Source organism: Ascidiella aspersa, chromosome 8 (assembly GCF_963924565.1).
Source record: "Ascidiella aspersa chromosome 8, kaAscAspe10.2, whole genome shotgun sequence".
In the NCBI taxonomy this organism is placed as follows: Eukaryota; Metazoa; Chordata; class Ascidiacea; order Phlebobranchia; family Ascidiidae; genus Ascidiella; species Ascidiella aspersa.
Genome location: NC_139454.1, coordinates 24,639,779 through 24,651,746, shown reverse-complemented (window position 1 = coordinate 24,651,746; position 11,968 = coordinate 24,639,779).

The window sequence follows — 11,968 nt, the reverse complement described above, 5'->3', positions numbered from 1 at the left end:
CTTATTTTTACCAACGATAACGGCTTACGTATTGTACTCATTTTACCCTTTCTTTGAATTTTTATGTTTCTAAAACTAGTCGTTATTTGTTCAAAGACGCTTTAATATTATTTTGGTTCATTTTTATATTTTTTTAAATCCATTTTGTGCTTTTTCACAAGTCATAATTTTCTCAAAAACAATTCAAGTTAAATATTTAATATTCATTTTTCATCATTTTGTTCATCATTTTTATATTTTTATCATCAGCAATTATGCATTCGAAGACACTTTATTTTCAATTTTTGTCACGAATATTTTTATAGATTTCATCACTTACAATTATCCACGCGTATACGAGCGCTTTCTCCGTTATATCTGCCCACAGTTTAACCGCTGCGGGTGCCAACAAATGTTTGACTTACAGCCAGAAACCGAGGGTTGTGTTTGGCGATTAGCGCAGCCCGCCCAGCGAGCTCTGTTGATGTCTTTAATGCGCACTGAAAGGGGCTCTGCACCCCCGCTGCTGATTGCTTAACTCCCGCTGGTTTTTAAGCCTCGCCTCTACGTGAAATCATTTAGGGTCGTTGCTGTTTTTTTTTCTCGTTTTAAAGGTGGATTTGACGATATAAAGGCGAAGAGCTGACGCGAAGTTACATTTCTTCGGCTTTGCGGTTCCAGACTTTTCGACAGGTGTGTTGCTTAAGCAGGTATTTTAATTTGAATCTTAGTGCTTTGTCGAGTTCAGAGGTGGCCAAGCTATGCCTTTAGTAACCCGCAAAAAACGCATGCCTGCTCGTAAAAATAATAATGATTTTAGAAAAATAAACAGTATTTTTTGAGTAACTCTACGTGAAATCGTTTAGGGTCGTTTTTTTTTTTACGTTTCGTAGGTGTCTTTGACGATATAAAGGCGAAAACCTGGCACCAAGGTAACATTTGTTCGGCTTCCCGCTTCAAAACTGTTTTTTTTTGTGAGGTTTTGGACAGGTGTATTAATTGGACAGCTGGGTTGATTTGAATTTTAGTGCAGAGGTTGCCTAGCTATGACATCAGTAATGCTAAAAGAAAAGCATGACTGCTCGTAAAAATAATAATAACTGATTTCTAGTAAAATACAACAGGAAATATTTAATTACTTTCAGATAAAAGTGAACTTAAATGAAGGTAATTTATGTATAACGAGAGAGATTTTTGTTAGTTTTGTTGTTTTTTGTGCATCTGCTGGTGTTTTTTTTGTAATGCGCCATTAATATACTATATACAGAGATGTAGGCCAACTGACTCTAATAGCATTTATTTGGTTATATAAAATCTTTTTGTGTGATTAAAGGTAATTACAACACGAAGCATATGCACAGAAGTGATTTAATTAGCATATGATGATAATCGCTTGACAATACGCTTGACAATAATAAATATGTAAATTTCAAGTGATCAAAAATGGCGCATGTGAAACAAAGGGTTGGCAACTCCTGCCTTCAGGAACAGCTGATATACCTTCTAACTTGTTTTTGCTAAATTTTTACCAGCATGCTTGTTTTGATGGTTGCTAAAGCAAGTATTGTATCGTTTTGACCAGTTTGTTGCCCGTGCAACTATTGTAGTCATTGGTTGTCTGAAAGAGTTATTGCAGCTACCAGGTGTTACGTGTTAATCACAGGTGACAGGTGTTTTGAATTTAAATTGTCACAAAGGATCTGTGACAGGTTTAGGTGTAAAGTTACCACTTACTCGTTAATTTTGCTGATGCAGGTTCTTTTACTGCGAAACCTATTTAGTTTTTTTTCTTGGGGTGGTAGATACTGTGAGGCAACTTGAAAATCGGTATGGACAATTTAACCACTAAGTTTATAATTATCTATAAGTTTGAAAATACATTTTTTACAAAACATTAGGCTTATGGATACCACCTAGCGGCAATTTATTTAATGTTTACGCCTCCACAGCTTAAAATCGATTTGTGATATAAACTTTAGATTTTTAGGTCGGTTATCTTTCAGGTAGTTCATTTTCATGACCAAGGTCAATTTTTCGGTTGCTTTGACCCTGCTTAAATTAAAACAAAAATAATACAAAGATAGACATGCGGAAATGCCGTTTAAATTTATTTAACAAAAGAATAATAAAAAAATATAGACATTTTGTGATGTATATTTTGCCAGGGAGGTACAGGGCGGTTCTACAATATTATACCATGGGGGTATATCGCGGTTCTACTATATTATACAAGGGGGGTATATATAGCGCTGTTCCGCTATATTTTTCCAGGGGCGTAATCTCTAGATTTTCTATCTTCTTTCAACGGGTCTTATTTGTCATTGTCCATATACTCCCAAATGTTGTTTTCCGTTTAGGTGCTTTAGCAGGCAAAAGCGTATGTGGCCCGACGTTGAGTGTTCTCAAATTTCATGTTCAAAGTAATTTTTTTGTCAAAATTGATCCTCAAAAATATTGACTGGAGATAAAAATTCAGACAAAAAAACATGTGTCCAAAATTTTTTTTTTCGGTACACAGAAAAATGTCCATGGAACAAATGCATTTTCCATCAGGTTTTCGTTTATATTTCCATCACATCTGTTGTTCGATTTACAAACGACGACCGGTCGCCCAATAGACAAAGAAACGCGAAAGATTAGGTTGTCGATGAAATTGCAACAGCGTATGGCAACATACGTTTATTGCGGTTAATCCGGGACGGCGTTCTCAATTCGGAAAAGCCCATGCGACCACAATTGATAAATTTCATTGTTTTTCGCTTGACCAAAATAATCAAAGACATTACCTATTTACGCGCTTATACTAATTCCCCCCGAACTATACAAACTAGTGTCAGGACAGTATCTAGAATATTCGACGTAGGGGGGCATAATTTTTTTAGGGATGACGTCACAAGTCGACTTCATAAAACTGGTAATAATAAAAACACCAGCGAATATAATATAATCGTGATAAAAAATATTAAAATTGGGTATACTTGGAAAAAAACTATTAATTTAAAAGGAAGCTTGGCGCATTGAGCCCATAAAAGAAATTCGAGTATTGCTACAGCACTTATGGTTTAATTTAACTAAAATAAGAAAAAAAAATGGATTGAGTTTGAAAGAAATTGGATTGAGTTTGAAAGAAGATGTTTAGAGCGCCCAATTGTCACTCTCTCATGGACCAACGGTTTGAGAACCACTGCTCTAAAACAGTTTTAAAATCAAGCTGAAAAAAAGGAACGATTACACGCTTGCTTAATGCAAATTACGGGTTCGCGTCGGCGGCGACGGCCTTGGCGACATTGCAACTTTGCGATCGACTGCAATAGTTTACAAGGCCGTGTAATCGTTGCTCGTCGGCTGCCGCGCGTAACTTGAAACACTTGAGAAGTTCGCACGCGGTTTAAACCCCGACGCCCTTCTAAAACTTTGAAGAGACACCGACCGCTAATCGCCTTGTAATTTCCCTCAAACGAGCATGTAATTTCACGTTATATGCCGGCACAGGTGCTGCATCGCATCACGGACGATTGGTGCAATTTATCGACATATTTTAAAATCGCGTTTGTGTCGTTTCAACCTAATCAAGATTTCGTACACTAACACTTTTATTCTAAACTTATACTTACATTTTCAATGACTTAAGTCAATGACTTGACTAAGTGCAGTTAAGCCAATATTGACAGAATTGTATTATTTATCCTAATAGATGCACATAAAACAAATTAATTGCTTGCGTTATGTTATTTTTTACTTCAGGTATTGCTTATAATTGGGGGCGTTTCCAGTTTTCATAATTTAAAGGTTTATTTTTGTGACAAGGGCTTGACTTAAAGTTGACTTTCTCTAACTATGACTTGACTGGGACTTGACTTGTTATTTATTTGAAAAGACTTGACTTGGACTTAAGTTATTTTACAAATGACTTTACTGGGACTTAAGTCTTTTTAAAATGACTTGTTTACAACACTGCGTAGTTATGTGTTTAAAGGTTTATGTCCCATATAGGTTTTGTTTTTGCCAGCAAAAGTATGACAATATACAAAGAATTGCGTGAGAGTGAAATACTTAGATTTTCAAGCTTCCACACATTGAATGATTACAGGTTTAAAAATGGCATATTATCTCATTTTGTGAAAGTTTATATTTTACCGTTATATTCTTAGAAATGTTTATAAAATTAAAGCTGGCATTTTGACGAAGTTTTAAAAGAAATGTATAAAAATTGAGAAACAACGCAGGATCATGAACGATTTGCATGAGAAAAACTGCGGTTAAAACCTAGCAACCTAGTTTATTTTAATTCAATGGTAATCGGCACTAAAATTGTTCTGAGGTTAACGATTTGTGTTTGTGCATTTTTATTTATAGGTAAACGTATCAATCAATGTGCTGAATTTGTCGAAAATTAGGTAAAATTTAGCAATAATACTGAAGTTAGAAGAATAACATCAACGTCGGAATAAAAAATAGTTCGCAATAAGACCAAAATGGGTCTTAAAGCTAATGGCGGAATATGATCGAAATCGAATTATGACCAAAACATAAGTTTAAAACAATGAAATGTATTTAATTATCAAGTTATCGTACAATAACTGTCAATCTGTGATCGCTAGGAATATTCACCTTACTACCATTGTCCAACACCACCGGCTTTGTCATGCCCAATTAAACAGGTTATTACCGCATTAACGATTTGTTCGTTTTGTACGTGTGCTGATTAACGCTTACACAGGTGAAACAATTGAGCTAAGACATCCATGGACATTGGACAGGTGTTATAAAACCTTATTTTCTAATTAAAAAGACGAATGTCCGGTATCTGTTGAACAGTTAATGGTTATAATATCACTGTGACATTTTTAATAGGGATGTGCGATACTTGACATGTTATTCCGATACCCGATATTTTATATAAAAAGTATCGTCATCCGATTCCAAATTAAGTCATTTCTATTCTCCAACAAGCAAACCAGATTAAGTTGAAACATGCAAAGGTCGTTTTTCAGGTTAATAAATTTTAAAAGTTGCTTCGGGGTTAAGAAGTTAAGTTCTACCTCCAGTCGTTAACCTACTATAATTTTCGATAAATTTACCTGTAAGTTTTAATCGCTGATTTAGTTCGCAAATCATGACTGAAAGTATCGGACGAGTAGCGATACCACAACTTGGTATCGGGTACTGACTTCGACCTTCGGTCCAATATTATAGGACTACCCTACCTCTTATCACAGTGGTCGGCAAACTGTGGGCCGAGCCCAAATGTGGACCGCAGAGCCATTTTTCGTTGACCGCGAGTTACTTTTGAATAGCTTAGTGTTATAATGTAGTTGGGCCGCGTGATAGACGTACTTTCATTGCACGTTATATTAAAAGTGGGTGTCATGTAATTTTTAAATTGGCTCAGCTTGGAAAGGCCCACGTGTTAAATGTGGTCCTGACAGCCTGTCGAACTATATTTTTTGCTATCTTTAACTATATGTTAACGCAATTTTCGCGCTTAGCGCTTACATTTTTTGTTTTATAGTATGTTTTACATTGGCATGGCAGTGTTTTGGGCTTCACGGCGTCGTGTAATATTTCACCTTAAAAACAAATACCCTGTGTCCGCCACTGTTTTCGTACTGCTTCAACGTAGTGGGCCTTCGAAAGCTCTGAAAAGAATACTTTGGGCCACGACAAAAAAGTTTGCCGACCACTGTTTTATCATAATAAAATTTTAGTTTTAAAACTTTTACATTGTTTTCCGGGTAAACAATTTTTCCTGACGTCATCTGTCACATTCGTGTATTAAAATCGCCTCGAAAAAATATGTAAGCGAAACCAGGTAACCCCGGTTTCACCTTTGACAAGACGCGGTGTGCATTGTTACTCGCGATAATATCCGCTGCTTGCAAAAAGGCGAGAAATCGCGCGACTCTGTTTGAAATTCGACACCGTCTTGCGAACAAGGACGACCGAAGCGCGAACTATAAATAAGGAAGCGGAAACGCGTCGACATCAAACAAATTGCCGAAAAACTGGGCAAACGATTGTAAACATACTGTAGACCCGTTTTTCCAAACCCTTTTATTTTTTTTAGTTACGTGCAAGAAATGTTTATAGCTTTACAAAAACGTTAGGTAATACATTCCCCTCAAAGATAATATTTAAGTATTTTAAAGCAATTTTTCGGCCGAAGAGCGAACTATAAAAAAGGAAACGGAAATAGGTCGACATCAAACGAGAATATTCCCGGAAAAAAAGTTTGCAAACGATTAATTCCGTTTTAAACAGGGACCCGTTTTGATAAATATACACTCTTTTATTTTTTTTATTTTCGTGCAAGAAATGTTTATACCTTTGCATAAACATCGCGTTATATACATCAGCCTCAATAAATATTTCTTTTAAAGCAATTTTTTCTTAACTATTTTTTTGACCATAAAACAAGTCGATTCTCGAAACAAAGTTTTGCAAACGATTATTTCCATTTTAAACATTGACCCGTTTGTATAAACATACACTCTTTTATTTTTTTATTTTTTTAGTTTCCTGCAAGAAATGTTTATACCTTTGTAAAAAAAAGTTGGGGTAATAAATTCGCTTCAAAGACTATTTCTTTTTAAAGCATTTTTTGGCGAAACGCGATTTATAAATAAAGAAATTTGTCGACATCAAACCAATTGCCGGAAAACTGGGCAAACCATTGTAAACATAGATCAGTTTTTGTAAACCTTTTAGTTTTTTTTAGTTTCATGCAAGAAATATCTTTGCATAAACGTTGTGTAATAGATTCGATTCAATGAATATTTCGTTTAACGCATTTTTTTTAAACAATATTTTTTGGCCGAAGAGCGAACTATTGATAAAGAAGCGGAAATGCGATGATATCAAACAAGTTGATTCCCGTAAAAAAGATGCAAACGGTTGTTTTCCGTTTCAAACAGGGACCCGTTTTTATAAATATACACTCTTTTATTTTTTTAGTTTCGTGCAAGAAATGTTTATACCTTTGTAAAAACGTTGGGCAATATATTCGCCTCAATGAATATTTCGTTTAAAACAGTTTAAAAAAATCATGCAAAAAAAATGCGTTGTCAAAAATCGTGTAATAAATTAAATGATTATTTCTGTTGAAACATATTTTGTTGCATGCCAATTTGGATAGTTTATATCAAATTTTGAGAAACTTCTTTGTTGTGCAAAAGATTTTGCAAAGATTCGCAGTCCCTTGACATATAAACAACTTTTTTTTAAATGTTACTAAATAAAAGACCCTGAAATATATGTCAAACACATATAAAATTTATACGTTTAATTAATGTATAACCAAGTAAGTGAAGATGGACTACTTGCTTCACCTATTTTGGGTTAAGCATCGGACAAACAAATTTATTGCCCCTAAAAACAGCTTCAGGAACCCCAATTTGGGAACCACTGCCTATACGATAATAAATTTTAACAAATTGTTATCCTCTAAGGGCGGTTAATACCCCCCCTCCCCCACAAGGGGTGACAAACGGGGGGAGGGTGATTATAAACCGGCCATGCAAAACAATAATTCATATCGGCGCTCAAATTACCAATAGGATCTAATCAAGCAATCACGATTAAGCAGAAAAGAAAGAGGAGATAAATCAAAGAAAAAAGGAACCCGATGCTCCTTTCTCTCTTTTTTATTTTCTCTCTCTTTATGCTCAGTCGCCCTGTTAGTTCGCGAGCAAACGCCAGATTGCTTCCCCGGTCAAACTTCAGTTTTCCTTTGGGACCACGCCATGCGTGGGAATCGCGTCTCAAAACAATCGAAACGCCGCGGCCTCGCCACTACGCTCCCCCCGGTTCCCGTGTTCCCACGCCCGCGCCCTACGCGATGCATTATTCAGTTGGCAGCGCAGCCTTTTGACCGAGCCGCCTGCGCCATCCCTATGCTGTTTGCGACGACATGCCGTATCGTATACAGTGATTAAAATTTCATGCCCGGGCGTAAATTTCCAGCAAAGTAGATAATGGGCCGGGTGCTGTCGCATTATGTACACAATTAAGTCTAGCTTGTTTCCCACACTTTATTGATATGTTAGGGAGGAAAGGGCTTTCTTGAAGAAATAATCTTAAGTTCGCTTTGCGACGAAAGAGAATTTAAGTTAATACAGTTAAACAGTTAGAAATTGTGAAATGATACGGATGAAAGATACATACGATACGTGTACGACATCTCTGATCTTTTATGATTTGCGGCTTACGCATCATTCTTCTATGATACAGATAAAAACTAAAAAAAAACGATCAACTCTGTAAAAAAGGGTTTAAAAAAATGCTGCAATAATAAAAATATCAACCAAACTTGCAAGTTTCTGTACATTATATATAAACGACATTTAACTGCGTAACTTATTTCAGCAGGACATCAAAAATCAAAATCATGCAAAGCATTTTCAGCTGCTCTAGGCCACTTTTTAGTTTGGTCCTAAAACCTATCAGTATATGGCGAAGTTGCTCTCTTGACTCTATTAAAAAGCGGGATTGGTACGATTTGGATTGTTGCTCAGATAGGAATATTCCCTGTGAGTAATATACTATCGTTATTACATTAAATTGGCCAACGAGCAACTATCTGCGGTTATCGCTTGTAGAGCAAATCGTGGTTAGTTCTTACGAGAGATGTCCGAAAAGAACCGATAGCCTACAAGTTCCGATCAGACATCAATTGATAAAGGTATTCCAGCAATTAATTGCGAACAAATGCAGCGATTTTACCTTGAAAGGAAAATTTATCAAAATCCCAAAGTTTAATCTGGAGGTAAGTAAACTCTTAACGCTAAGGAAAGCTTGGGCCTCATAAGCTGGAAGAATTACTTTGAAAGGTTCAACTTTATCTGTTTTACTTTTTTAAAGGTATATATGACGTCATTTGGCATCGGACCACAATATGCTTTGCCCAATATGTCGGTCATGATCGGTATCCGAATAAAGTGCCAGAAAAGGAGATCCCTTTATTTCAGGAGCACAATGGTTGGAGGTTTTTAGTAAGACGTAGTAAGAATAAAAAAAGGCGCGAGGACGTATAATTTTTATGGACTTACCTACGCTACAATCTAACATACAAGTTTGTACGATTTAAGCTGTATAAGTTTTTATATTCTTACTACGCCTTTATTTTACGATAACGCACTTCGCTAATTTCGCTAATTCGGTTGCGTTTCGTAGATGCATTTTTGGCCAAAATTTTCAGCATCGGTATCAGAATAAAATGTCAGAAATTTACTTCCCTTTATTTTACGATAACACATTTTAAAAATTCTGTACTTCGGTTGCGTTTCGTACATGTTCAAGTACTAACAAAGCACTTGTGCGCGCCTAACTATACCATATCCCGCGCAAACCATTTTTCACGTTTAACGCCCACAGCAAAGAACAAAAAGCTTTCACGGCGAGACCAAATCTCAACGTCTAGCGGTAAAGTGCGTGCTCATCGGAGTGTGAAACGCGTCACAATGCCCCTGTTAGGAGGGGGGCAATAGGGTCAGTGCCCGGCGATGTTTTGTTGCGAAGCACTCGATTGACAAACAAGGTTTTCCGGCAATTAGTTTGCCGGTCTAATCGGCTAAGCGGGAAATGGCTTTTCGATGCTGCGACGCTTTGCCCTTTGGTTTGCTTTGTGGCGTTTATGCATCGTCGCTTGTCCTCAACTCTTGGTCGCTTCTATGCGTCACTGTTATTAACGCTTGTAGTAATTGGGGCGAAACTATAAATCAAGCCCTTGTCTGAATTGGACTTGATTGAAACCGAACCCTGTATATCCGTTAACGGGTGATTTGTTGTGTAAAGCAAAAAAAAAAAAAATCGTTAATATAACTGAGAAGGCACAAAGTCTAACATAATTTTAGTTTCGTAAATTAATTTATAAAAATATTACAAAAAGATTTAAATCTATTACATTGTTTTAGTATTAAAATTGAGCTTTTCAGCTCCGATTCTTATACACTAGGAAATGCTTCCAGACATTTAGGACCATTTCTGATAAGTTTGCAAAGTGGCCTACAGCAATAAGAATACCCAAAATACATAACTATTAGACACGTTAATGCAAACCAATGACTAACAAAAGTCAAGAAAAAAACGTTGTAAGCTTGTGAGGTTAAAGGTTATATTAACAAACGAAAGATGAAAACAGTTTTTATATTTATTTTGTTTTGGTAAATTGGTTCGTAAAAATGCAGATCACAAAACGATTTTTGTCAAATACTTGACTGAAAAGCACTTAAGTTACTGTTTTCGAATGACTTGACTTCAGTAATTTTGGTAGAATGACTTGACTTGACCTATGTTTCTTGGACAAATGACTTGGTGAATTTAGTGTTTTGTTTTAACAATTTATTAAAATCGAGCAAATTATATTGCACGTAAATCAATTAGAGTGCTTCAAGTTGTTTATTTTTTAGTTTAATTATATAAACGTACGACGTTTTATTTTTATATTCGTGATGTTACTGCAATTTCACAAACGACTTGACTTGGACAAGAAGTCATTTCAATATGCCTTGTTTGCACCACTGCTAAACAATAACCACAAAAACGTAAAAAAATTATCGCGAGGCTAAAATAGGAAGCAGTCAATATTGACAAAGGGAAGTGAAGTTTTTTTATGTGTATTGGGAAATTTAGAAGAAAATCAAAAACTATTAAATTTTATAAAACTGTCTTGTTTTAAAATTGACTGTTTCCACCGAGATTCTTATACACCAGGTGAGATACGATTTAAATTGCTTTAAAAACAACACACAATACAAGAAGCAAAACGTTGTTATAAATCTTAAAACACAGGCGAACTTAAATCGGCACAATCGAAAGCGAAAACCCGATCGGACGTTGACGATTTCCTAACGTTTATCTCGAAGTCTGTATGAACGTTTGATCTCGCGTCCCCAGACAATTAAAATCCACTTCCCCTTGTTTCCTGTCGCGTCTAAACATCGATTTCGACGGCGATCTTTCGAGTAGGCGCAGCCCGACGTACATTGGCGGCGCAAGATGTGAGACAGACGCGTCTTCTGGCATGCTGAGATACGGCCCCTTGCCCTTCCATCCCCGTTATTGTTTGACGAATTTCGGGCGAGTTTCGCCGACTTTTGTCCTTTGTCCGGCGACCGGGATTCGAAAAATTGAGCACAAGGCGAAATATTAGTGTTAAGGGAAGTTCAGCATGTTCGCCTTAATTTGGTAGTTTCGTTGAAGAGGTACTTTTTCTAAACCGCTGTTATTGTTATGCACCTAACGTGGCTGCTGTTTAGTATGACTAACTGTGCAAAACTAGATACTCCGTATAAGTGTCTATTGGATTTTTTTGGCTAAAGGTTATTCGTAAAATACTTTAGGTTTTTCATAACCAGTTGACCACGTGTTCGTGCTGTGGAGATCATGCTCAACACCACTCAAGTGCATTGCATTGCGCTGTATGTTGTGTACTTTGTAGCGTTAGATACATAAGGAGAAAATGCGAAACCCCAGCCTGCGGTTTTCGAGAAGCCAAAACGACATTCCCGCTTGAATTACAACTTTCTGAACCCCAAAGGACACATACCCGTGAGAAGAGCCGCCCGAAAATGGACTGTGAAATTGTGCGACGATTGGCGGGCACGTCGGCCTAACCGACTCCGAATTTCACGGCCGCTCATTTGCACGGCGCGGCGGGCATGCATGAGCCAGCATGTGCAATTTGCCTGTCTGACTTGAAACGTCTTCTCGCGTCTTGTAACGAGCTCAATTGCGCGGAATTTTTTCGCTTGGCCGGTTCATATAGTTTCGTTTTTCAAGTAATGGCTCGGCCAATTACTAAAAGGTTTTTAAAACTAATGTTTTACTTAATTTGTAGGCAGAGGTGAACGGTTTTGTTTGGGAGGTTTAAGAGACCGTTTTTATTCCTTGAAACATCACAAAACCTGGAAAAGCTGTCCTAAGGGTAACACAAGGCACAAAACACTTTAACATCAACAGTTACTTTCGAAACTTAGGTAAAACACACTGG